The sequence below is a fragment of the Acartia tonsa genome, chromosome 9 (genome assembly GCF_053477335.1).
Source record: "Acartia tonsa isolate MP-2025a chromosome 9, ASM5347733v1, whole genome shotgun sequence".
Taxonomy (NCBI): Eukaryota; Metazoa; Arthropoda; class Copepoda; order Calanoida; family Acartiidae; genus Acartia; species Acartia tonsa.
In genome coordinates this window covers 7919623-7946488 of record NC_137268.1, presented here as the reverse complement: position 1 = coordinate 7946488, position 26866 = coordinate 7919623, and positions in this window count along the sequence as shown.

The following is a 26866-nucleotide window of genomic DNA, read 5'->3' as shown; positions in this document are numbered from 1 at the left end:
TTATAGGTTAAGCTTCGCGATTCGTCAATTTTCGCGATTTGTGATTGGCTAGTTTAGTAGTTACAATTCTTAAAGGAAGCCTGCAAGAAATACCACGCTTTAACTGCTGAAAGACTGCCACAAGTAGACCAAATACCCAAAATTTGAAGGCTTCAGCTTCTATAACAAAAAAGTTCTAGGCATTTTAAAATGACGTTTTATGTACAATGAAAATTTTGAAAGAATTGCAATGCTCATGTTGAAAACTTTGAAATTTAACTACGTGGCCTAGAAACAAAATTATAAGCTTATTTTTGTCATAAATTTAGGTTTCCAGTAACTAATTATATTTTTACAATAAAAATACCCATTTTTATAGTCAAAATCATTAAAAAAAATTAAGTTTTACTTGCGTTGTACTGAATGTACTGTAGCCAATCAGAAGGCTGAATCAGCTTAACAACCAATCACAGCTAAGCTTGTATTAGTTTACCCCTTTGTTTCCGCTATGATTTTCGTTTAAAAATGCAATTTAAATCGAATTTTTTTCATAGATTTTGACTATGAAATGTGGTGTTTTTATTGTAAAAATGTAATCAGTTACAGGCAATCTAAGTTTCTGACAAAGATAAGGTTATAATTTTGTGTCTAGGCGACGTAATTTAATATTGTTTTTTCTTTTATGAGCATTGGAAATCTTTCAAAAATTCCATTGTACATAAAATGCTATTTTGAAATGCCAAGAACTTTTTTGTTATTGAAGCTGAAGGCTTTAAATTTTGGGTATTGGGTCTTCTTGTGGCAGTCTTTCAGCAGTTAAAGCGTGTTTTTTCTTGCAGGCGTCCTTTAAAATAAACTTTTTATTTTTTTTATTTTTTATTACAATTTTTTAAAACTTTTTCAATTTCGCTTAGAATGGATTCATAATATTTTTCTGATTCTAAAGGTATATATGAACCCATATTTTTTATGTCTGTTTGATAAAATATTTAGGTTTAAAGTTTTTATTAAACCGAGATTAAAAAAATTGATTTTTTCAATAATTACTCAACAGAATTTTAAAAGTAAGGTGTCAAATTAAAGATCTTACTATTTTTGTTCATACTGGCCATTTTCTTCTTTTATTTTGTTGCGTTTTAGTACCTTAAAACCGACTTAATTATTTTTTTTAAAAAACTTAAATTACTTCAAAAATAAGAGGTCTACAAAAAAACCGATTGCATATCTGAATTCTATGAAAAATTTTACATCTACTACTTACTAAAAGAACCGGCTAGCTATCTTAAATAAAAAGCAAAAAAGTTGATACACCTTCTTTATAAAATATGCTATGTTGCCATAGATATTGTCCGCGTGCGGTCTAAATTTAATTACATCCCAATATTCTGTAACATTGTAATCAGATAAAGAATAGGCCAATAGCAGGGAAAAAGCATAGAGATCATTTTAATCCTATTATATAAAGTAGTAAGGTTTTTTTTCTAAAGCTGAAGATCAAAACAACTACTGAACCGAGTTGTTTCTATATTTTAGGTTAGTATTATTAGTTCCTGTGATGGTTTTAGACTATTTTATTTCAGCTTTAAGTTTTGGGATGGTTTTAAGCTCTTTTTCAAGGCACTTTTGTCCCTGCAAAAACAGAGCCCCTAGATACTAGGGGCGTAGTCTCTAGTCATATATAAAGGAGCAACAATGATCTCTAAAATTTTATACAAAAAGGTCAACAAACTGTCATACAGTAAAAATCTAGGAAATCAACATATTTAGTAAATACATATTTCCTCTGAAATAGATTTTTAAAAATAACCAAACTTTAAAAAAAATAGGTTAAAGATTCCCTGCTAAAGTTCTGCTGTTTGAATTTTTCTGTTAATTTTCCTTTTAGTTACTACTTTACCCCTGGTTAAAGACATACTTCTAATATAAGATCAACATCATATATTTAAAATTCTTTACACTCTTAATGTGATCATTTTAACCCTCTATAAACGACATTACTGTTTTATATAATTCAGCTATATATGTACACCCTAAAGAATAGTAAATCTTTATATTTCAGATTTTAAAATTACAAAGCATAAATTGTTTAAAATAAGCATCTAGGGGTTGAAAGGGATATAAAAAAGCCTAAAAACATTCTAAGGCTTAAATTCAAAATTTAAATAGCCAAAAACCACCACAGAACCTATGTGAACCTTACCCCAAAAAAACCCCAATGGGTTCAGTAGATATTGAGATTTGTAGCTTCAGACTAAAAACACTTACTACTTTATATTATAGGACACCACCAAACATATTTTCTTTACAAACTTAAATTTTGATTTCATGTTCCTAAAAAAGCCTGGAATGAATAACAGGGAAAGCTAAATTGAAGATAGAAAAAATTTCACTGAAAGCAACAAAATTAGCACATAAAAAATATCTCGTCTTTAATGGGTTAACCAGTAAGGGTGCTATAAAGAAAAAAAAAGATGGATGGTTATTTTTTCCTTCTTTTTTCCGGTTTTCCATTAATTATTTTGTGCTTAATATTATATCCATAAAGAGATATTTTATTTCAAGAAAATATTAATTCCATTTTTAGTTTTTCTTTTAACAAATAAAACTTGAGATTCCATATCTAAATCACAGAACTTGTTTAAATCTTATAATTTTTCATTAAAACATCCTTAGAAAGCTTTCTATAATACTATGCGATAAATAACTATTATGGTTTCTTTTGGATAAGATTAGAATTAGATATTTAATTATATCAAAAAAAGATTTACCTTTTTATTTCGATCAACTTTTCTCAAGCACTTCAAAGATGAATTTTAAGAAAAATAATTTTTTTTATTCATGTTTAAATTGATCCTTTTTTAATGTTTAACATCTAATATTGGTATTTGAATGTCATTAACATTTTTCCTTAGAACTACATACCATACTAAACAACATAAAAAGAATATTCGAAAAAGCTAGAGAGCATAAATAAAATTTACTAAATATGTAAGTTTATAACTCGTTCTTCCATACGTTAGCTTAAAAAAACATTTACGGAGTGATGTTATTTTAAATATAAATGTTTTTATTATTACTTGGATCTTACACCAGATTATCATTTACTCTAATAATATATATGACAAATATATGAAACTTGTTGCAGGCTAAAATACCAATCCCCAAACATCCCCTCCCCACCTACTGGAGGAAACGAACTGACCAACAAATGACAGGGGCTATAGCAACCTAAATTAATGACAATTTTTTCCCTGCCCTAATATCTACAAAAAATTAAAATTCTTCTAAGACGTACAAAATTTTACCTAATAATTTTGCTATTTTTTACTGTTTTGTTTGGAACATTTTTAGACAATTTTATCTCCTATATATTTTATTTTAGTTTTAATTCATTAATCTTATATTGAAGCAGTGCTACTCAACAAGTCATTCGAGTAGGTCTATCTTTTAATTTATATTATTTATTTAACAGTCTATAATATATCTATTCATATATCTTTCTATCTAACATTCCATATATCTGACTAGAGATAAATCCTTCATTTCATCAATACATCTATTTATCCATCCATCCATCCCTTTACCTATCCTTCATTCATCAATCTATCCATACATCGAGTTGATCCATTTATATATAGATCTATCTATCTATTTTTTTCTCATAAATTTATCAACTATCAACTCGAATCCATCTGTTTATCTACTTATCTACTATTCATGTATTTTACATCTATCTATCCATTGAGCCATCCATTCATTAATCTATTCATCTAATATTTAAGTAGGTAGGTTGCGTGAAGTTTAAATTACCCTTCCCAATCAGAATTCAAAACCATGAAATGAAATAACCAAATAATAAAACGACACATTATTGAGACCTTATATGTAGTATTATTGATTATTCATTTGTCTTTGTAGGATATAATCCCATCAGGAAAATTTCCATTAGAAAATGCCTATTATGAGTATTATGATACAAAAAATTTTCCCTTCTGTAGATTGTAATTAGTGGATGAAACGTTTTAACAGTCAACTTAATAAACAAATCAATTCAATAAAAAGTTCCCAAAGTTGTTAAGCCAACAAATATAAAAAAGTTATTTTAAAACTTTGGGGACTATTGCAAGAAACAGCCTAATGTCCTCGCCCTCTATGCTTAAAAGCAGCATTTTCCTTTCTCATTGGGGGTTTTTCTCCAAAGGGATTATAACCAAGTGTTAGAGGTGAACATTTGCCTTATTAATTAAGCAACTAAATGTTGACTAAATAGTAATAAATATAGCGACTAGCATATGTCTTGTCTGCTAGGGTGTTTATACAATTATTAACCATTTTGTTATTGCTATTTTTTTTAGTGCAACTTTATAATTGTACTGTGTAACAATTAACTGTTATCATTTCATTAAAACTTAAACTTTATTGATATACATATTGCTTCGCTATTTTTAGTTGTTAACTAATAATCTTTGCTATTTTTCAAAAGTTTTTCTTTGTGTGAAACAAAGGAACTCTTTTGGTTTATTAGTTTATTGCTTTTGCAAACCCTTTAATAATGGATATAGTATACATGGATATATTTAAAGGTGAAAATTTGTCCTTAATTTATGTTGCTAATTTGTACCTCATTCAATGTTCATTTCATTTATCAAGTAGAAGGGTAGGGGATGCGGTTAAGGAGTTTGATAGAGGGTATCTTTATGTTGGCTAGCTGCGACTATTACTTTATTAGAGTACATAAAAATCTGGTGCAACATCCAAGTAATAGTGTATCGATTGTAAACCCTTGAATTGTGTTTTTCATTGAGAATACATAAAATAGGGCAACTAAAGCTAAATTCTCCAGTTATTCGAAGAAATAATCATTATTGACACACAGTCTATTGTTTTTTTTCTAGAAATTATTTAGCAATTGCCTTCAGATGAAAACTATAAACAATCCAAGTTAAACTTTACAAATCTCGCGGCTTGCATGATTGCTGTAGGGGAGGTGTCGGGTTCGAGTCTGAGCCACGACCATACTAAGATAGTAAAAATGTCCGGCGCGTGACACATAATGCCTTGGCTCATAACCAGGTGCAACTAACTCAAAACAATGCTAATTAAGGACTTCGAGACAAATATCGAGTTGGATATATCCATTACAGCACAGATTTGATTTAAAAATGAGGTGAGGAAAATGGAGAATTAAAAGAGATTTTAACGAACAAGTAGAAAGATTGAGAATGCTTATATAAACATAATTTTTTCCAGCATGGCTTCGAAAACCGATTAATATCCGCTGGATTAGAACCGGTTCTCAGCCATACTGAAAAATCATGTATACCATAGTGTTGCAGACAATATTCCTTAAATATTAAAAATATAATAGCAGTTTTATCAGAACATCGTTATAGTTTGATAATTTTTATGATTTTATCTATAACACTAAGGTCAAAAGAATTATTACATAATAAAGATTTCTTAGATAGTTAGAAAATATAAGATTTACAAAATCCTAACCACATTTTTGAATTTGGGTTCTATGGTGTTTTTTTTTAACTGTGGCGTATACAGGATTATGCTAAGGAGTGTGAGCAAAGCTTTAAGTGTTACACCCCCTCGGGCCCTCCCCCCTTCATTTAAAATTGGGAGGTATGAATTTTAGGGGGACATAATGCAGACTTGGTTTTTTGGCGTTTATTATGGAATAAAGAGGGATGTCAAGACCCCGTTGAAATTGAACTTAGGAAGGCCTGTCTTCCCCTGTTTCACCTTATAATGGTTTCATTTCCCCGATGAATCGCTCTGCGCGCCACTGGTTATAGTTAATAGGCGTTAAAGGGGAGTATAGCGTAAAAAAACTGCACCCCTAATTTCGAGGCAGGACAAAGTGTCTAAAAAATCAGCCATGTGACGCTATAGAAATGAGGGAGATGAGAGGTTAAGTGGGAAAGAGAACCCCTAAAAAAGAGATGGATAATCCCTAATTTGTATGTCGTCACTTGCCTGATTTTTGAGACACTTTGTCCCGCTACCTAATTTCTAAATGTGCAAAAATAACACATCGCTCGCTCTATCTCTATCTTTGCATAAAATATTGCATACAGCTACAGTAATATGTTTTCTAAAAATAAGCTAGTTTAAAACAGTTGCCTCAAAAGAGAAGTGGGGGAGTAAAAAAGCCACTTATTTTCTCAAAGAAAATTTAATTGAGGGGGGGTGAGGCGGGGATTTATTTCCTAGTTCATGGGAAGTATCTCCCGCTAAATTGGACAAAATCATTAAAAAAAGAGGAATAGTCCCTTTCATAACATCTCCCCATAAGGGGCGATTGTCGTATTTTTAAAATTGCTTTTTATAGGTTATTTTAGTTTAGGTTAGGTTATATTGGGTTAGATGATTGCCCCACAGGGTTAGGTAATTGGCCCCGCAGGGTTAGAGACCCCGCAGGGGCTTGAAATAGAAGAAAAGCTACTGTGAAAAATACGAAGAATCGGCCCATAAGGTGCGATGTTACGAAAGGGACTATACCCAAAAAAACTATTATAAAAAATTTGATACACCGGTCTAGCCGTTAATGCGATTTTACTGGGCATACATCTAGCAATTTTATTCTACAAGATTTTCCCTGTTCCTCATAATATTTACAAGCAGCCAAACAATAAAAGGATTAAGAGAAGGGATACAGGGATGAGCAAATTATATATAAAGAAGGTGTATAAACTTTTTTTTTTATAGCTAGCCGGTTCTTTTAGTAAGTAGTAGATGTAAAATTTTTCATAGAATTCAGATATGCAATCAGTTTTTTTTGTAGACCTCTTATTTTTTAAGTAATTTAAGTTTTAAAAAAAAAGATTAAGTCGATTTTAAGGTACTAAAACGCAACAAAAAAAAGGAAGAAAATGTCCATTATGTACAAAAATAGTAAGATCTTTAATTTGACACCTTACTTTTTGAATTTTGTCAGGTAATTATTGAAAAAATTGATTTTTTTAAACCCACGAGAATAAAAACTTTGAACTTAATTTTATCATTTCACAGGTAAAAAAATATGGGTTCATATATACCTTTAGAATCAGAAAAATATTACGAATCCATTGTAAGCAAAATTGAAAAAAAGTAAAAAAATAAAAAATAAACAAATGGCCAATTATATTTTTTGGTCAGGCAACACTTTCGTCTTCCCTTTTTTACCCCTCTTTACCCCCTTCCCATTTTTATACTCAATTCAAGAATTAAGACGTTGCCTGTATAATATAATATGATATTTTCATATAATTCCTTTTATTGTAGTTTATATACTATATTGTAAACTTTTTTTTTCAATTTTGCTTACAATGGATTCGTAATATTTTTCTGATTCTAAATGTATATATGAACCCATATTTTTTTACCTGTGAAATGATAAAATTAAGTTCAAAGTTTTTATTCTCGTGGGTTTAAAAAAATCGATTTTTTCAATAATTACCTGACACAATTGAAAAACTAAGGTTTCAAATTAAAGATCTTACTATTTTTGTTCATAATGGCCATTTTCTTTCTTTTTTTTGTTGCATTTTAGTACCTTAAAATCGACTTAATTTTTTTTTTAAAAACTTAAATTACTTAAAAAATAAGAGGTCTACAAAAAAACCGATTGCATATCTGAATTCTATGAAAAATTTTACATCTACTACTTACTAAAAGAACCGGCTAGCTATAAAAAAAAGTTGATACACCTTCTTTGATAATATGTTGTTAACAAAAACATAACAGACCATTGGGTATTATTATAAACAAATATGTTTTGTTAAGTGATCTTAAGGGACAGACAGATAGACAAACGAACAACAAAACAAATTTCGTATCATAGAAAGTGGCTGCGCCCTTAGCATTTATGGGCTCTGTATTCAAGAAATTGGGAGGGGGCATTAATAGCCCAAAAGACTTTAATTTTAAAATAAGATATCCTAAAACAACCCCAGAACCCGTATCAAACATCCATAAGGTGTAAAGTTTTAACAAAGACAATACCCTAAATTTATTCGGTCACACAAGCTATATACATTTTAAATTGAGAAGATTAGTTTATTCCCCATTGATCTATCCCAGTATCCCTGACAGGAAGACAAAAAGGGCAAAAAGTTATGAAATCTAAAGTAGATGAGATAATAAATTTCAGAGATTAGGGATATAAAAACTGAAACAAAATTATTTGATTCCAACTTTTTCTCTTCAAACTGCTAACCATCATCGTTATTAATGAATTTTTAAAAAGGGCAATGATGTCCATAAAATCTAACAATAATATCATTTTCACCTTTTTTTGCTTTCCAAATATATATAACTACTTTTCATTGCTTCTAATCTATGCAATTTATTTAACTTCTTAATGCGGTGAACCATCATTTTTTATATTTTTAAATTGACATGGCTTTTATTAAACATATAAATAGAAACAAATAACCTCGAAAAATTACTATGTTAAAGTATAATTGTTGTTCCGAATGTTTTAAATCGACATGATGATTCTATCAAATCTAATCTACTGATGTTCTATAAACACTGCAGAATAATAAAAGTATGTGCGTACACTTTCGCACATTACAAAAATGGATATATTATTACTTGTTCTCTAATAAGATGAAACTTACAGCGGGCTAAAATAACGATACCTCTCATCCACCCCCTTTACCCAATCTCCTCCTCTCCTACTGGATGAACGAACTGACCAATTAACGAGTTTCGTGTTAGCAACCTAAATTGACAACAATTTTTCGCATGTCATTGGTTGAGACCTAGACTATCCTATTTGTATTTTTGCGGAAAGGAATCCACATCCAATAAAACTATCATTTCAATCTTATAGGATAATCTTAAATAATATATTAAGTATTAACTCGTAGGGGTATAGGTATAAGAAATTACAATATAAATAAAAAGGGAGGAGGGAAATTGGGCTGTTTATTACAGTAGTCCCCAAGGTTTTATAATAACGTTTCTTATCCGTTGGCTTAACAACTTTAGGGACTTTTAAATTTTGATTGGTTGATTCTTTAGGTTGAATTACAAATACTTTCAAACATTCAATATAATCTACAGAAGGGATAATTTTGTGTATCATCATTGGATACGTACATTAATCAATCGGCCATTGTCTTATCCCTTTAGATCCCTGGGTATTAAAAGTAATTTGGAGAAGACTAATTCATCTTTTATTTACCTATCCCTTATTTCTGCTGGGCTTTAACTTGGCTCCGAATTATGTAAAGGAAATCTTGGCTTTAAAGTTTATAAATCTCCAGGGTTACTGTCATAGGAAAATGGGGGTTGATAAGTCTTTATAAAACTACACAAATCAGGTTAATTTTGACTAATTTACAATTAGTTTTTGCTAGCAGAAAAGTTATTGGCATGTGCATTTTAATCTGAGCTGGATCTTTAAAAGTGTAGTCATTGCCGTTGACGCTGCCAGAGGTAGAGCCACTAATCTAATAGCGATCTTTAAATCAAATTGGCTACTTGTAAAATTATGCATAATAATTTTATTTCTTTGATAAAAATGATTTATTTCTTGGGTGGGCCATATTTTTAGGATAGCTGGCATTGCACTGCTGTAAAATCTTTTAAAAATCCATGTTTTATTGGCAGCACTGGCAGTATCGACGGCTACAGCTACGTCTACGGTAGCGGCAATGGCTACACATTTAAAGATCCAGCTCTGATCTCTAATTTTATACACATAGACAATTAAGTTATCTTCCATTATATATCCCCCTATCCCTAAAGTCTCCTTTATGTCTACTTTAAAGGTCAAATTTCAATTAATATTGATTTTATTAAAATGGTTTATCTATTTACCCATGTCGTGTCTCCGTGTGTTCATTAAGATCTAAGAAACTACTGGAACGATAAAACACTACAGACATGGCATATTAGCAAAAAATTCCACCAATCAAAAATGTAATAAAACAGAATTTTTAAAAGAGATCTGTTAATACACAGTAGTTTAAATAACTGGAAAACAATCAGGGAGTAAGGGAGGGGACAATGGGCAATTAATTCAATTTAAGAGTTTTCACTGAAAAGCAATGAAAACCAGATTTATCCAAAAAATTTGACCAAATTTGTAAGGGGATCATGGTAATACAATTTAGAACAAAATTAGTTCTAAGAAAAAAACCATTCACTTGAAAATTAAATTACCAAACATTCTGTAATTAATCACTAGAAAAATCGTGTTTAGAACTTCGTCAACCCTTCTCATATATCTTTAAATGCAACCTAAATTCAATGGGTTCTTAGATTGTGTAATACATAAATATCACAGTAGAGTTTCTATACATGAAATGACATTTTTTTGAGAAAAAATATTTGTTAAAACCAACCATCTTTTTTGTCTGCTATATTCAAAACTAACTCAGCTAGTTAGCGGGGCATTGATGCGCTAGTACCCAAAGTCAGTCAGAACCTGCTGAATTCGTGAACATTTCCTTTGAGCCAGTACCCAAAGTCTGAGAATCTTAAAAATTGAATATTCGATCCATTGTCCCCTCTCTTACTCCCTGGGAAAACAATAGTTAAAGATTTAAAAACTATTTTGTTTTTAAAAGATTTAGTTAATGAATAAACTAAATGTAATAAAAGTCACAAAAAATATTTAAGAAGCATTATTTAATGATATTAATTTGCTTTCAAAAGTATTTATGATAATATTTTGTTTTTGAAACGAATAAAGGATGTTTTTAATTTGAAAATGAGTTAATGAATATTGAATAATGTAATGTATTTATTATATTTCATCTATGGATGGGGATAATTATACTCAAAAACGTCCCTAAAAGCCTCTAGAAGCACCTAAAATAGGGTTGTGTTAAAGTCACATTCCCCGCATTCTAAATTCTAGTTTAAAAAAGAAAAGGTGAATATTTTTTGTGGGAGGTAATTTTTTTTTCCCGGGGGCGATTTATTTTTGATGGGTAGTGGTACCCACTGCCAAAATAGTACATTGTACAGGAGAACCAAATCCGTTCAGCGGTTAGAGACATCCACAGGTAAGAACAGACAGACAGACAGGCCCACAAACAATCTGTTACTTTTTAAAGTTTTAATTTCCATTGTGATAACAATTACAGAAAGTTATATTATTCATTGATATACAGTGAATAATACATTTTGTCTTAATAGGGTAATTTTTTGACTGTAGAAAAAAAATTGCAGCCAAAACCATCTAAATTAATGACAATTACAGCATCTTAATGCATACACAAAATAATACAATTTGCCTCAATAATGATAATTCTAAAATTCAGTCATATCCTTGTCACTGTCATATTATTGTTTGTATGATGTCATAAAATGTAAATTTTAGCTCAGTATGTGGTCAAACCCTGCTTTAACCTAACTTATCGTACTACAAGCTTTTATTATTAAGGTGCCGTTTGAGCATCAACTTAAAGAGATAAGACAATAAACAAGAAATCTATGTTTTCCATCGGGGCTAACAAAACTGATTTTAATAATTTTGGGTCATGTGAAGGAAACGAAGTTGCGGGTTTTGTCATATTTTCACAGTAGCTTTTCTCCTATTTCCAGCCTCCGCAGGGGGCTCTAACCCTGCTGGGACAATTGCCTAACCTAAAATAACCAATCAAAAGCTACTGTGTAAATACGACGAAACCTGCAACTTCGTTTCCTTAACATGACCCATAATTTTTCATTTTAATTTTCGTGAAAAATTGTCTGTAATATGATATTATACATAACTGGAATAGTTATTTCTTACATCGTATTATAAACAGCTTTCCGCAGATATAAAATTTTGAAATTAAAACTAGTTTTTTTAGCTAAGAAAATGGTTTTAATCTTATGATTGTAACTTTTTATATTTGTAGATAAGTGGATATAATACGATGCTAGACATAATTTTTTTTTCAAACTTTTCAGGACCTATGAGAAGCTAAAATGTACAGAAGAAAAATATTGGTTTAGCGGTTAGCGAGATCCTTCCGTAAACACACACAGACACAGATCCTGTTACTTTTATATAAGGATTGATCCCGCATAACAAAGACCTATAGTGATCCTATTGTATATGTATGGGAATGAAAAACATTTGGTTTGGACTTTTGACCATTAATTTAATATCTGTTACGGATGGACTCCCGCTGGGGTTATGGGCTTTACCTAAATTTCTAAGCTTTAAAATGGATGAAATTAATAACAGAAATATTGCAACCAAATAAAACTAATTTTGCCTCGAAGTTTTCCTTTGAATTATTTTATGATCTATAGTTATCGCAACTACGGCATGCTTATTTCAATAATAGTTTTACTAAAAGATATTTTTTTTTTGTGTGTGAAATAGTCATTTAATTGATAGTAGAGGTAAAAAGTACAATTATAATACATTTTTATGGTTTTCCTTGTTTTGGGAGTTGGGGGGATGGTTTTTAATTTTTACCCCTATTATTTACTCATTATTTTAAGAACAAGGAGAAGGATTAGTTTATTTATCATTATCCTATCTCTGTATGTATGTAAAATTTAATTATCAAAAGTATGTTACAAACGTCGAGATGTAACCATAGATAAGAAGTTAATTCATATTAGTAGGGTTAGCTGGGGTGCTTCTTTAATTCAACCAATTGATCATTTGGGAGTAGAAAACCACTCTGTATCTCTATCGAAGTTAGTTTCTTGTTTAATGGTAAATGGATATATTATTACTTGTATGTTACACCAGATTGGATGTTAGATGTTCTTCAATATATGTAGTGAAACTTGTAGCAAGGCCCCTTTACCCCATCCTCCCCTCCTACTGGATAAACGAACTGACTAATAAATGAGTTTTATGTTAGCAACCTAAATGAACGACAATATATTCATATAGTAAAATGTCAGCGATGACCACTTTTATCTATGTTTATATTTATAAACTAAGTCATTGCTATAAAAAAAAATGGGTCACCTCCGGGTTCCAGGGACAAATGTAATCCTTTATCACAGGACTACAATCTCTCACCAATGTCTCCTTTCCAGATCAGTGACGCATTAATCTCTGTTCGGCGAGTATATCTAACCTTAGAATGGTGGTATTATATTACACCGATCCTAAGTCCAAATACGCTTAAGAGATAGTCTTTTGCTTATAAGCCCTATTCCGAAAATGGTATTAAAACATTACTGATAAGTCTATACTGCTATTTAGTCTAAGAATTTTTTATTCCTAGGTAACTAACTTTGTCAACACTTTTGGACTGGAAGTATCTATTGTGGTTACTAGAGCCATGCGAACATGACTACAATATTCCGTTCTACTGCCTGTATCCCCGTGAGGCGTGAAGTTCTTTGTTAGGTACCTTTGTCAGGTAAGAAAATCACTAGGCCAGCTCCGAACCGATCTTCCAGAGTATTAGCAAAGTTAAACTACCTTTAAGACGTGAACTTATTCAGAGTTCTAATCCGAAAATGTTAAATTGTCCGAATAGATAACAATCTCCAACTTTTCTGGACTTCAGAAGCTTGAGGGAGGATCCGGTTTGTTAGTATCGGCCGTCAGATAATGAGCTATCATCAACCGTAGTGGCTCTGCCACCACCGTACTTTCCCTTTGTTATTCCTATTTAGCCCCGTAGTGACTTGTAATTTAATGGTGCCGTTCACCACACTATAGGAGTTCTCTTCAGAACAAAAACTTGGAGATAACTATCCGTTCGGATTCCTAAGCTTTTAGGCCCTAAGAAGGCCTTATCCTTAAATTAATCTCAATTGACCAACATCAAATGATATTCTACAATTTATTTAACAGAGTATTATGAATTTATCTAACAAAACTTTTTATTTTTTAGGTGTGTTTTAAATGAAAAATCCTAAGTTGAGCCGCCAGGACCCTCAAGAAAATTCCAAAGCAAGAGAAGGGAGTCTTCCCTTAATTTTTAGAATTTTTTAAAGAGTATGTGTAATATAGTAATTCCGTATCACGACTGACTGTTTCTCTTTTCCAGGTTTACTTTTATAGGCCCGAAAGTCTTAGGAAAAAGAGAGACAAAAAGGATGACTTTTATTTTTGTGTTGATTTTTATGTTTTATAGAAATTGGCGACCTGATTATTAAGATTTTGCATTTAAAGGTGTGTGCATATCTCAACTAAATTACAATAATCATTTCATAAATTAGTAAGATCACATTTTATTTTATTTTACATCAAGAATACATTAAACTATTGGTTTCAAATTAGTTTTTCTAATAATGTTTTTTCAATGTCATCTTTAATTTTACAAATTTTCATCCTTTTAATTTAGTTTGTTTATCACGAAACCTCTAATTTTATGATTCTTGTGTTGTTTTACTAATGTTAATTTATACTGACAATTTTTGCTAATAATTTTTTAGCTGTACTATGACCATTCTATTAAAAGGGGTATTGTCTCTCACTTTACCTTTTAGGGTCTTCGTTTTATAGATCTTATTTCCCCATTTTAATAAATAGGTCTTTATACATGCTTTTTTACTTAAATATTATATTAAATTGTTTTAAATTTGTCTAATTTTGATAATATTTTATAGTCTTTTATTTTCATTAGAATAAATACATAATTTAAAGTATGGGTCGGATTTTTCCCCAGTAAAGCTACTCTACAAGTTATTCATAGAATCGGTTTAGGGGAAAAGGACGAACCATGTACCCCCCTCAAAAAAGAAAAGCTCGATTATAACACGTTTCAGGAGGCTAAAAGATGACCCGTGTTTCATACAGCCTTGTTTTTTGAGGTGTTTTAAATCATAGGATATCTTTCGTTTATTATTTTAATGATTTTTTTGTGTTTTTTGTGCAAAGAAAATTTTCTAAATACTATATTTACTATATTATTAAAGTTTTTTATTCCATAAACATAAGGAGACCAAAAATACTTATACCGATGGCCAAATGTCGTCTTATCTCACATATTTCGCGAATGCCGCGTACACTCCAGAGTACGCCATATTGAATAACCATGCCGGTTTTAGTTTACTTTAAGGTGGCGGCACGCTGAAATTTTTTATTTTGTAAAAAGGGAAAAATACAGTGAAAATTCACCTTTTATAGGTTAAAAATATGAAAAAAGCATGTGTAAATGCATAAATTAAGGCTAGGTGATAATTTCAATATATTTTCCCTTCGAATTAGCCTTCGGTGATAAGTTTTTTGTCTTGTCGAATGAGGAATCAATTCTTCATATTGATATTATTAAAAGTGATTCCTATTTTTCAGATTTTTCGATTATTTTGAGATTTTACTTATTTCCTGTCAGGCATTATGTTAAATGAAGTTGCCATGGGGAGCTTATACTCGGTCCTGGCCGAGTATAATCTCACCATGCAACAATTTAATGCCCTAAACATTTATACCGGCGGTAAGCTGGTAGAAATGTTAGGGCAGCCAGGCAGGGATAAGGAGGAGGACCGGCTGTATCTGCAGGTAAATATTCTTTTTTATTGTTCCGGCACTGATCCTTAACCCTGTTTTTTCTACGGAGACTTTTTTACTATAATAGATAATATTTTATCAAATAAATATTTCAATCACAATAATGTATTCCCTTAATATTATTAATTTTATGTTTATTAAAATCAGCTTCTGTTTTTGGTTTAGTTTTCTTCTTTTATTTGCTGATTTTAATAAACATAAGATGTTATTACATTAATTACAATATTTTCGGTCATTATCGCTTAGTTTCAATGCAAATCATTTTTTATCAGTTTTCTTAAAAATTCTCTATTTTATAATTTAGAATTGTATAATATTTAGTCTCCCTATTGCGGTAGATAAATATCTTTTTCGGACTAAATTTTATACGTATTTTTTAAAAAAACTTTTTTCATTTTCATAGTCATATAAAATTTCAGACATCCCTGCATTATGCTTATTGCATAACAATTGTTTTGTGTTTGAATTTTATATTTTATTTTATTCTGTTTTAATTATTCTTTTTTGATAAATATATGATTTTCCTTTTTTCAGGACGTGTTGTATAAGTTAGAGAAGGCTGGATTGGATATGATCAGCCCGGCGGATCCCGTGTCGGGCGACGTGTTGATTGCCACCCTAACTCTGATTTCTCTGTTGATTGTCCTCCTCTCTGTTAAATTCCGTAAGTGCATAGTTCGTTTTATTCGATTTTGACCGATTTTTTAATATATTTAAACTTTACTACTTTATTTGCTGAAAGTAAAATACCCAAACAATTTAGCCTCTTTTATTTGTGTATTTTTCAATCAGTTTACCATATTTTAAATTATTGGTCAAGGGAACCGTCTGATCAATGTCACCCTCTCCCACTTATATTATTTATATAAGAGCAGCTAGCAGTGACAGAAAAGTATCATTGATCAGATATTTCCCCGAACATATTATATATACTATCGTATTTTATTATTTTAGTCAACTTAATTATAGAGTAGTTTTTTCCCTTTTTTAGCTTTAGGTTTTTTGTGGTTTTTTAGCCAGCATTAGCTTTTTCGTGTTACCTTAATTTTAAAATTTTATAAATTTTCCCTTTTAAAAGTAGGAAATTTTGCTTTGGATTATTGAGTAAGAATAAATTTTGTTTTGGGTTTTGATTAAAAATAAATTTTGCTTGGGGTTTTTTGGGTAAAAATTTGTTTTGGGTTTTTTGAGTAAAAATAAAATCCTTTTTTGCGTTTTTGTTTCCAGTGGTAGATTTTCATTACATTTGATTTTGTAGTCGTTTGACGGTCCTTTTTGTTGGAATCCTCCTGTTCTCATGCATTTTTGTCTTGTGGTAGTCGGGATTATTGTGGAACATATTGAGTTTTTTGTCTATCATTTGTTGTGTAGCCAAGTCCAGTTGGTGTCTGCTGAGGTTTTTTATAATTCTTATCGTTCTGCATACAGTTTTCCTGTTTCCTGGTAGAAAAGACATAGGCCCAATTTCTATGTCGTACACAGGGGTTTTTAGAAACCAATTTATGATGAAACGCCCGTCCCGTCTGGCTTCATTTGCCAAGAAGGTCCATTTATGTTCCCCAACTACATTATATTGCTGTCTTAGTATTAGGGCAACTTCTGACATTTTTCTGCAATCTTTGTAGCTTCCTAACCAGTTATGTGTACACAAAATATTGTCTCGGTTAAAGTTTAGATAGGGGATCTCGGTTGTTCTAAGATATTTTAGTTGTTCTTGGTATTTTTTATCCCATAGTTGGAAAGGATCTTCAACTTCCGCGGCTGTTACAGGTAGTTGGCTAACGCTGTCCATAGGGGTTGGTTGGTCCATTGTACACGCCATGCTTGGTTGGTTTATCTGTTGAGTTGGTTGAGGGGCATTAGCTATGTCCTTGTCTATTTCAGCAAACAGGTCCTCTAACATGTCGCTATAGTCAGGGAGATCCTGAAAGGTAAGGTTTAATTCCGTTTCTATGGTTTCTTCCAGGCTTGGTGATGATGGTTGTAGCGCATTCGCAGAATTTGCCAGGACATCGTTGCAGTCAATGCCAAGAACGCTTTTGACTATGGTTTTTCGATAGTAGTTTAGGTCTTGACCGCCAAAGTTGAGTGGTTCTCCCCTGATCAAGGCAACCGCCGTTTTACAGACGTAAAGGCCACATTCAGTTAGATTTGTTTGTTGTGGCGCATCGTTGACGATACTAACGGTTACAGGCGTGTTTAGAATTCTTTCTTCTACAAAAATGTGGTGTAATTTTTGCAGACTTTCAACAATACTTTTTCTATGATCTGCTAAGTCCCATTGAAGAAGCGAGTCATAGTATGCTATTAGATTGCTTGATTTATAAACTACGACGAGAGCCCAGTGGTTTCCCCTTAGGTGAAGGGGAATTAGGACTACTTCTCTATTTAACATGGTATTTAGTTGTCCGTCATATATTTGGTTTAGTTCCTCTCGGCTGTTGCTTTTTAGAAATTCGCCAAAGTAGGTATGTAGAATAGAGACATTTTCAAGATGACCAAGTTCTTCCATTAGAAAGGCAAATATTACTTCCCCTCCCATCCATTGATTAGGACACAAGGTTAACATTTCAGCTGGGGTAATTGGACGTTTGTATTTTGGGGTATAAAAGGTCAAATTCCTCTCAACCAATTGCATTAGTTCTCTGGATGGGAAATCTATATGTTCAGCTGATAACATCAGCTTCCTTAAGGCTTCGGTTAGGACAGATTGGTATTGTCCCTCGGGATAGGTTTCAGATTGCCCACCATGATTATTTACCCCCTCAATTGGAGCTGTCGTTCCTGAAAAATTATCAGCCATTGTCAATCCTCTCAATTGTCCACCTGAGCGTGGCTGGGATAGGCGGGAATGCCCTGACAAATACAGGTGGTAGAACCACCCTGAGCGGTGACGCTGTATTTGCGGGACTTTGCAGCCGCAGCTAATAACTTCTCGTCTTTAGGAAATGCACACTCTGATTGTTCATTCTAAAAATATTTAAAAATCATTAAAGATTCTGTATCCTTTCCTTTATCCCGGATTAATTTAGCCTTTTTTGATTAATAACAGGAAAATTATTAATTAGTGATTGGGATGTATCAAAATTGTTTAAAAATTTAGTTAAAAATGGAGAAATAAGCATTGGTTTTTGAGGTATCAGGTGGTAATTTATCACGTATGACTTATTAAAATTATTTCGTAATGGAAAAACTGTGGTTTACCTTAAAAATTGTTCTTTTACAAAACTATTTCTATTCGAGTTATAATCAATAAAAGTCAAGCATGATTCCAGATAGATGTGTCCAGCCTCAAGTCTTAATTGTAACTGATTTAATTTGATTTTGAATTATTCTTTAATATTTTTTAGAACAATATGGAGGTTTTTTATATGTTTTTATAATTAAGCAAAATTTGATTTTGTGACATAATAATGTTAAAATTTGTGTGCTGTAGTTTTTGTAAAGTAGTCATTTGCGTTTTAAATGTCTAGTTATTGTCTTTTGGTCTTTTTTAGAATTTTAATGGTTTTTTGGTTACCCTGGTAATTTCTGGTACTGCGTGGATGTTGTACAATTTTCCTAGTTTGTCGGTCTAAAAATATATATATATAGGTACCTAAAAATAAAATTAGCAGTAAGGTAATTGGATGTATGTTTTTTCCTAAATAAATCTGGATCTTTCAATGATATTAATTCAGTTTTTTGAGGATTTTATTTATTTTGTTAGAAGAATTTTTTAATGTACACTAGTGGCCGACCCTTCAAACGGCTGGCCCTTGGAGGTTAACGAGCTCATATTCAGTATGTCTAATTTCTTGTTCTTTGCAACAACAACATTTTGCTAAATTTTTTGCGTCATTTTTTGTGCAAGGGAACCATCTGAATTCTCCTTCGTTACTAATGAAATAATTACTAAAACATGTAACAATGACTATGAGCACGTTAAAACCTCCAAAGGAAATCCAAACGAAAATTGCCCACCAGTGTTGCATTATAAAATCGTAAATTACCCCTAAGATATCATTGAAAGATCCGGTTTTTCCAAAATATTTGTTAATAATGTCCGGCGTCATAAGAAAGCTGGCGATAGGATTTCCTTCGTGTTGGTAAATTTCACAGGTAGTGTTGCAGGCATAAGTTAGGTCCTCTATTAATTCTGTGTGTGCGTCTGCTGAGAATGTAAAAGTATAATCGCAACTTTTCACTGTGTCCTTTATGCATTTGTTGTCCTCTACTCTTATATGTCTTCCTAAGCAATATACAGAGTGATGATGGATTAGTGTTTTGTCACAAAGGAGCTCTGGGGGAAAGGTAGATGAAAAAATCGACCTTTCTCGCAAAGCCCATTGTGGCACACCACCAAACCACATCGATTTGTATTTGTATCCATAATGTTTATCAGTATTAAAGGCCCATAAATAATCATCATGGTACAACATGCTTACTATAGGTTTATCAGCAGCTACTAAATCCACGCATTCTCGTAGTAAGGTGGGATCAATCACTTTAGGTTGATCCCCCAATGGGATAATATTAATTAGATAATTTGATATTAGGTCTATTTCTTCCATGATACGGCGGTATATTCTTTGTCTCAAAGGTGTTTTGGTCCCTTTTAAGATGTCATAGATTTTTTGTATTCTGAGGCCTAAGTCAAATTCCTGTAGCTTTAAGGTTTTTCTAAAATTGATTTTGGAATAGAGTGGTGTGAGTCCACTATTTGGTATAGATTCTAGAGTATTCTGAATTTTTTCGCTATCTCGTGCTAAGCTTGCTAAAATTTCAGTTAAAGTGTCATATTTTGTTTCCAATCTTATTAATCTTTGTCTAGTTTCAGGAGTTTGTACTAAGCTTTTGATCTTTTTAATTTCGCCATAAGCTAGATTAATTTGAGACAGAACTTCTTCGGATGTTCTGAAGTCTGGATAATCAGATTCGTTATCACCCTCGTCATTGTCTCCATTATCGGATTGTTCTGACCTATCGTTATTATTTTGATCTCCATTATTATTATTTTGTCCTCCATTGTCATTGTTTTGTCCTCCATTGTTATTGTTTTGTCCTCCATTGTTATTATTTTGTTCCCCATTGTTATTTTCTTGGGATGATCCAGCATTGACTGGAGGTGTTTCACTGTTTGTTGGAGGTGCTTCACTATTACCAGGAGGTACGGCGTTCGCTTCTGATTGTCCTCCATTGTTAGCTGGAGGTGTTTCGGAGCTTGATCCTGCCGGTGGTGCAGGTTTTTCAGAGGATGAAGGAGTTTCATTCTCCACTTTTGGTCCGCTGAGTGGTAAATTATTGCCTTCAAGTATTTGTCGTTTTAAAATACGATTTTGCTTCTTTAAATCCCTATTTTTCCCCATAGTTCTCTTGAATAGGCCTCTAAGATAGCGGTTTTTTAATGTTTTTGATTTTAACATTGAGTTAATGGAGATTATACTATTTTGTAATGCGATTTTTTCAGCAACAAGTTTTAGTTCTTTATTTTTTGCTACTGCTTTGTCATTTTGCAGAGTTTTTTCCATTTCAATCCCTTCATTGATGTATGAAGTAGCAGATTGAAGTTGTTCTTTTAATTCTGAAATTTCTTGTGACAATTTCTCTCTTATTTGTAAGATGTTTCTCCCATAATCTTTTTGAGCTTTTTCTTTTTCCAGTGTTAGATCTTTGATAGTTTTTTGGCAGTCTTCTAAATTATTTTCTAATAAACCCCTTTTTATTTCTATTTCTTTTATTTCTTTATTTAGCCAGTTTACCTTATCATCTTTAAACCTATCTTTTTGGAATATTAAGGTATCTAATTGATTTTGAACTGTGGTTTTTTCGTTAATGGCTTTATTTCTTTCTAATTCTAGTCTATTTATTTCTTTTTGCAAAGCAAGTATATTTTGATTTAATTCTTGGAGATTCTTTTCTAGAGTATTTGTCCTTTTTTCGCAATTCTCTAACCTTATTGTTAGTAGTTCTTTATCATTGTTGACCTGTTTGTTGTCTATTGTTAGTGATGTTACAGTACTTTTAAGTTCATTGAGACTTAAATCAGTACTTAATTTTTCAGCTGTTATTTGTTCGTATAATTCATTTAATTCTGCCCATCTTCCTTCCGCTGTATCAGCTCTTGTTTTTTCAGCCGTTACTCTACTTTCTAGTGTTAATTTACTTCCAAATAAGGCATGGTTTTCCGTTTCTAGGTCATCATACCTTCGACCTAATTCCTGATATGTTGAAGATAAATGTGCTAAGTTTGCTGAACAATCTCGTTGTAGATTTTCTAGCTTGGTTCTTTCTTGTGTCTCTAGTTTAATGATGTTTTCTAAATCTTCTATATGATCTTTTAACCTTGCTATTTCGCTATCTTTATTAGCTGCTTGATTAACAAGTTGTCCTAGATGTTGTCTTAGTTCAAAAATAGTTTGCATTATATTTACGTGGTCGGGTTCATCACACTCTGTTAGATCCACCTCCATTATTTCCTCTGTCAACCTATTTAGTGGTATACATCTTAATCCCTTTCTATTATTTTCATCTTTAGGTAAAGGTTTTATTGAAGCATTACTTTCCCCACTGACTTCCATTTGTGATTCGGGATTATTTTCGGGTTTTATTGGGTTAGGGTCATCATTGTCAACCTCCATTTCCGTGTTAAGATTGTTTTCAGGTTTTATAGGATTGGCATTTGAGATGGAATCTTCCATGTCTCTGGATAGATAGGATTCTACGTCGGGTTTAACTAGGATTTCTTCAGGTTTTATGTTTGGAGTGTGTTCAGGTAAAGGAGGTTCTTCTTTTACAGGTGAAGAGTTTTCAGGTAAATGAGATTCTTCTGTCACAGGAGAAGAGTTTTCAGGTAGATGGGATTCTTCTGTCACAGGAGAAGAGTTTTCAGGTAGATGAGATTCTTCTTTCACAGGTGGAGAATGCCCAGGTAAAGGAGGTTCTCCATTGGAGGCTGCATGGCTATGATTTTCCTGTGGTTCTTCAGGTTTGGGAGAAATCATAGGAGCTTCTGTTTTTGTTGTAGGATTAGTATTCGCTACTGTTGCTGAGCTCGATTCTTCCGTAGGGTTAGAGCTAGTTTCAGTAGTTGGAGGGGTTTCTGTTTTTGTTGTAGGATCTGTACTTGCTACTGTTGCTGTGCTCGATTTTTCCGTAGGGTTAGAGCTAGTTTCAGTAGTTGGAGGGGTTTCTGTTGATGGGGTAGATTCAGATTGTGTTGAAGGTAGTGTTGGTGGAGGTGATGGAGGTAGAGATTCAGATGTTGGTTCCACTGTTGAGTATGATGAAGGGGGTTGTTCATCCCCTAGTTCATCTAGTTCACTTTCGTGAATTTCATCGCTATCGCTTTCAGAGTCGGAGCTCGAATTCATTTGAGCGTCAGAGTCTGTGTCAGGATTATAATTTGGGTCGTCATAATCATTATAGTTATAATTGAGTCCTCCTAAATCCATATCTTGACCCCCGTTGTCTTGACTGTCACTATTTGTATTTATATTGTTTGAAGTAGAAGGGCCAGCTGAATTAGCACTAAATAATGGAAGATTATTTGATTCCAAAAAGTTGATTAAACCAGAAGATGAATCGCTGACATATTGGCGAAACACTTCGTCTGGCATACCTTCCATTCCTAGCAATTTAGCTATGCCTTTTCTTACTTTCTTTTTTAGTACTTGGGTCTTGTATCTTTTTAAATCAAAATTCCCTAGTTTTCCTATTCTAAATAATTGTTCTCTTCTTAAGTTTTCGATTCCATAATTTACTGATATACTTATTTTTAGTTGTTCAGATCTGGGTCTATCGTTATATTGAGTAGGTGGGTTGTCAAAACCGTTATCAAAGACTATTGCCAATATTTGTCTCATAGTGAAAGCTGGAAATGCTGGATTTTCTATTGCTGGGGGTTTGTTAGAAATTGCGGGGTCAAGACGTGGTTTTTTAGGTTCACTTCGCTTTTTTCTAGTAGGACTTTCAGTGGTTGTAGGGTTACTAGTAGTAATCATGTCATATAATTCTATAATCAGATCCTCTACGTTAGCTAATTTACATGTAATAGTGCCATTTTTGATTCTATCCAAACTATTTTTTAAGTCTAGTAATCCTATACCAATATGGTTCAGTTGTTCGTTTTGGAAATATCTCCTAGCAATGAATTTAAAAGCTTGCCAAAAGCCATGTTGAATTTGATCTCTAAAAATGTTTTTAAACTCTTTTTCCCCTAGAATTTGTATTTTGAATTTTATGGAATCTTGGTAATAAGAAGGGAATCTTTCTACTGGTAGGTAGTGAGATTCCTTGAGAAAACTGACCTGTTCCCCTTGTAACACACCACTACTAGCCTCAAATAGTAAGGATAGGATTAACAAAATCATTTCCTAAAAGTAGAAAAAAGTTTTTTAGTTTATCGTCTAGTTTTTTGTGTAACCACTGAAAGTCGTACTTTTTTAATCGTCCTATTTCTTCAATTTATCATAATAAATACGCAATTTTCTGTTTACAATTGCATAAATCGGATAGTCAGGTGATATCAGACAGTGCAGGTAGTCGATCCATAATTGGTTGTAGTCTGATTTGATGTGTAGTCCATTGTCTTTTTTCAAGTCTAACACATATTTCAGTATTATTTTTTGAGCGGTCTTATTCCCTCCTAATTTTCGGAAAGAGAACACGAAATTCCTTTTGCACAGTTTTTTCAAAAATTCCATATCTGCACAAAATATTTCGTCTATGTCTAGGTTGATTAGTATGAAGTTGATCCAGTGGCGCAATGGCACCACTCGGACTATCGGTACTTTTGCTATGGTGAAACAATGTTTTAAATTTAATTGCATTGATGACACTGTATCATGGATTGTTTTTAAATCTTGTGTGTGGTGATCAGGATCTTGGCAACACGTATAGATAAATCTTGGGGAGGTTGGCAGAATCACGATTCTTTCTTTCATTTCTGACCATTCCATCCCTTTCTTCTTGAGATTTTTAATCAGAAACCTTAGTAGTCTTTTCATACATTGTATGTAGGACGTTGTTTTGTCGTTGTCGAAACCGGTTGTATTTTCTGGGTTGTGGTGGTCATTTTTACATTGGTTGACAAATAGAGAGTTTCCTGTTAAATTTAACAGTATTAGTGTGTTTTTGTTTAATTCTTTTCTTACGGTTTTAAAGAAATTTCTTTTTATTTCTCTTTTTCTGGGGGGTAAGTTTGGTGAGTATAACATTTGTACATTTGTTAGAAAAAGAAAAATAAAACCTGCCTTTTCAAGTTCGGACCTTACTCGTTGAAAGTAACTTCCCCCTATGCATATAACTTTTTGTTTTTTATATGCAGGCGCCATCTTTTAATCTCTGATTTATATGCTGTGCTGAAACATAAAAATAATATAATTGCTTTTTAAAATGATATCAATTAATAGATTTATTGAGTATTGGTCCGATCTTTAAAAGGTTTATCTTATTTTATTTGTAATGTTTTATTAATTTTGATTTATTTTTAGTTTTGCTGAAAGACAAGCTGAAGGCCTTCTCCCGGCGTTTTTCCCTGGCGTTTGGTCAGGTGTTTCATCTGCGGTCACGTCCGGGGGGGGCCGCCGACGATTTCCAGCTTGAAGATATCGAAGCCCCTATGAACAACCCCGCTGTTGAGCGCGAAGCTGCTGTTGTGGAGGACGCTCCCCCAGCTTATTGTCTTATTATGTGGTAAGTAACTTTTTTAAGTATCAAACTTATTTTAATAAAGTGTTCTCAATAACCCGCTAATTTTTTATCTCGATTTTAGCGTTTTATTATCTAAAGACATTTAACAGGAGTCTTTTAATATATTTTTTGGTATTTCTTTACTAATTTATTTATGTTATTTTCAGATTTTTCTGTCTGTTTTTCCCAGATCTACCTGGGGTATTCTTTGGCCATTTGGCTGTATGCTAATTTACCATCTATTTATCTGCTGTTTAGCAGATTGCGAGGTAATAATCAGAATTTGATATATATATTGCTTTTTTATTTAGTCAGTGAAATTATACACTGAAATCTTACAGTTTTTGATTAGTTATTGTTATGGATCCCAACTACGTTTACGACGAAGATAGTAGTGAGGAGATTGGTGTTGATCTTCATGATGGTTCGTTGGACTATCATAAAGATTTCTTACGTTGCTTAGAGCCTTCTGTAGTTAATGTTATTTGTAGGTAATGATTATTTTTTGTACTTTTTTAGAAGTATTTATTAGAGGAAGAATAGTATTATTTATTAATTCTATCTTTTTCTTTTTTAGTCGCTACCAACATCCAGCGCCGCCTCCTGTCTTGTTTAACTGTTCCGAATCTATGCCGGTTTTGAAGGAGGCGCCCGTGAGCGGCCTTCGGTCCGCTTGCCCAGCACTCTTGCTGGTTGGGGCTGGCGTTGTGTGTTTTCTTTTGGTTATTGTGGTGAGTACCTTTTATGTTTTTTAAGTTTCAATATATTTGGTTTTTATAACCTATGGTGCTTTCCTCCCTGTTTTTATTTTAGGGTTTTTGGAAAGTTATTTTTGGTCTATGTTTGACCTATTGCCCCATTCTTATCTGTTTATAAGTTTGGAAGCTAGTTGCCCTTTTTGATTTGAGCTAAAAGACCTCTTTTTTCTTTTATTGAGGAATAAGGCCGTATGCATACTTTACCCTTATTTTATTTGAATGAAACTTTAAAGGATTTTTTATTAACCAAAAGATTTAATGTTATTTGCAATGGCAAATACTCTCCCCCTGTGGCAAAAAAAAATTACCTTTTAGGGGTATTTTGACGACATATATGTAGCTTTTATATCTCCTTTAATTATTTAAATACCAGGGATGTAGGGAGGGAGGGTGTATTTGTTAAAAATTATTTTCTATCTATCTTATAAGTGATTATTTGTTCAAGACTAGTAGCGCTTTTTTACTGACTTTTAGAATTTTGACTGACTGAGTATTATTGATATAGAATTAGTCGAGAGAAAGATAGATAGGAATTGCTATTTCATTTTATTTGCTGCTTTATGTGGACATTAGTTTGTTGCTATTTTATGTTCCTCTTTGTCTGAGGTTCGTTTATGGCTGGTTGTCCAATAGGAATTCGTTTTAAAGACAGGTTTAAGAGGTGTATTCGTGAGTTAGATGCACGTGATTTGTTTTTATGCGCTTGGGTTTTTGGTATAAAAATAGTTTGCTGTTGTTTTGGTTTTATTAGTTGTGGTTTTTTGTTTGAAAATGCCTTTAACAGAGGAGGAGAAAGTTGAAGCTTTCGAGCTGAATAATAGCCATTTTGAGAGTTTGAAGTTGAATTTTACTTTCCTTTTGGATAGATTTCAAGATGAGGCTCGTTATGCTAGTTTTACTAGATTTAATGATCCAACGTTGCCTATAAGAATTAGGGAAGAATTCTGGGTTTCTGGATTCTTTGGTCGTTTGGATAGCCTGTATGAGAGATTTCTTACCCTACAACCAGTATTTGGTGTTGATCGTGAAT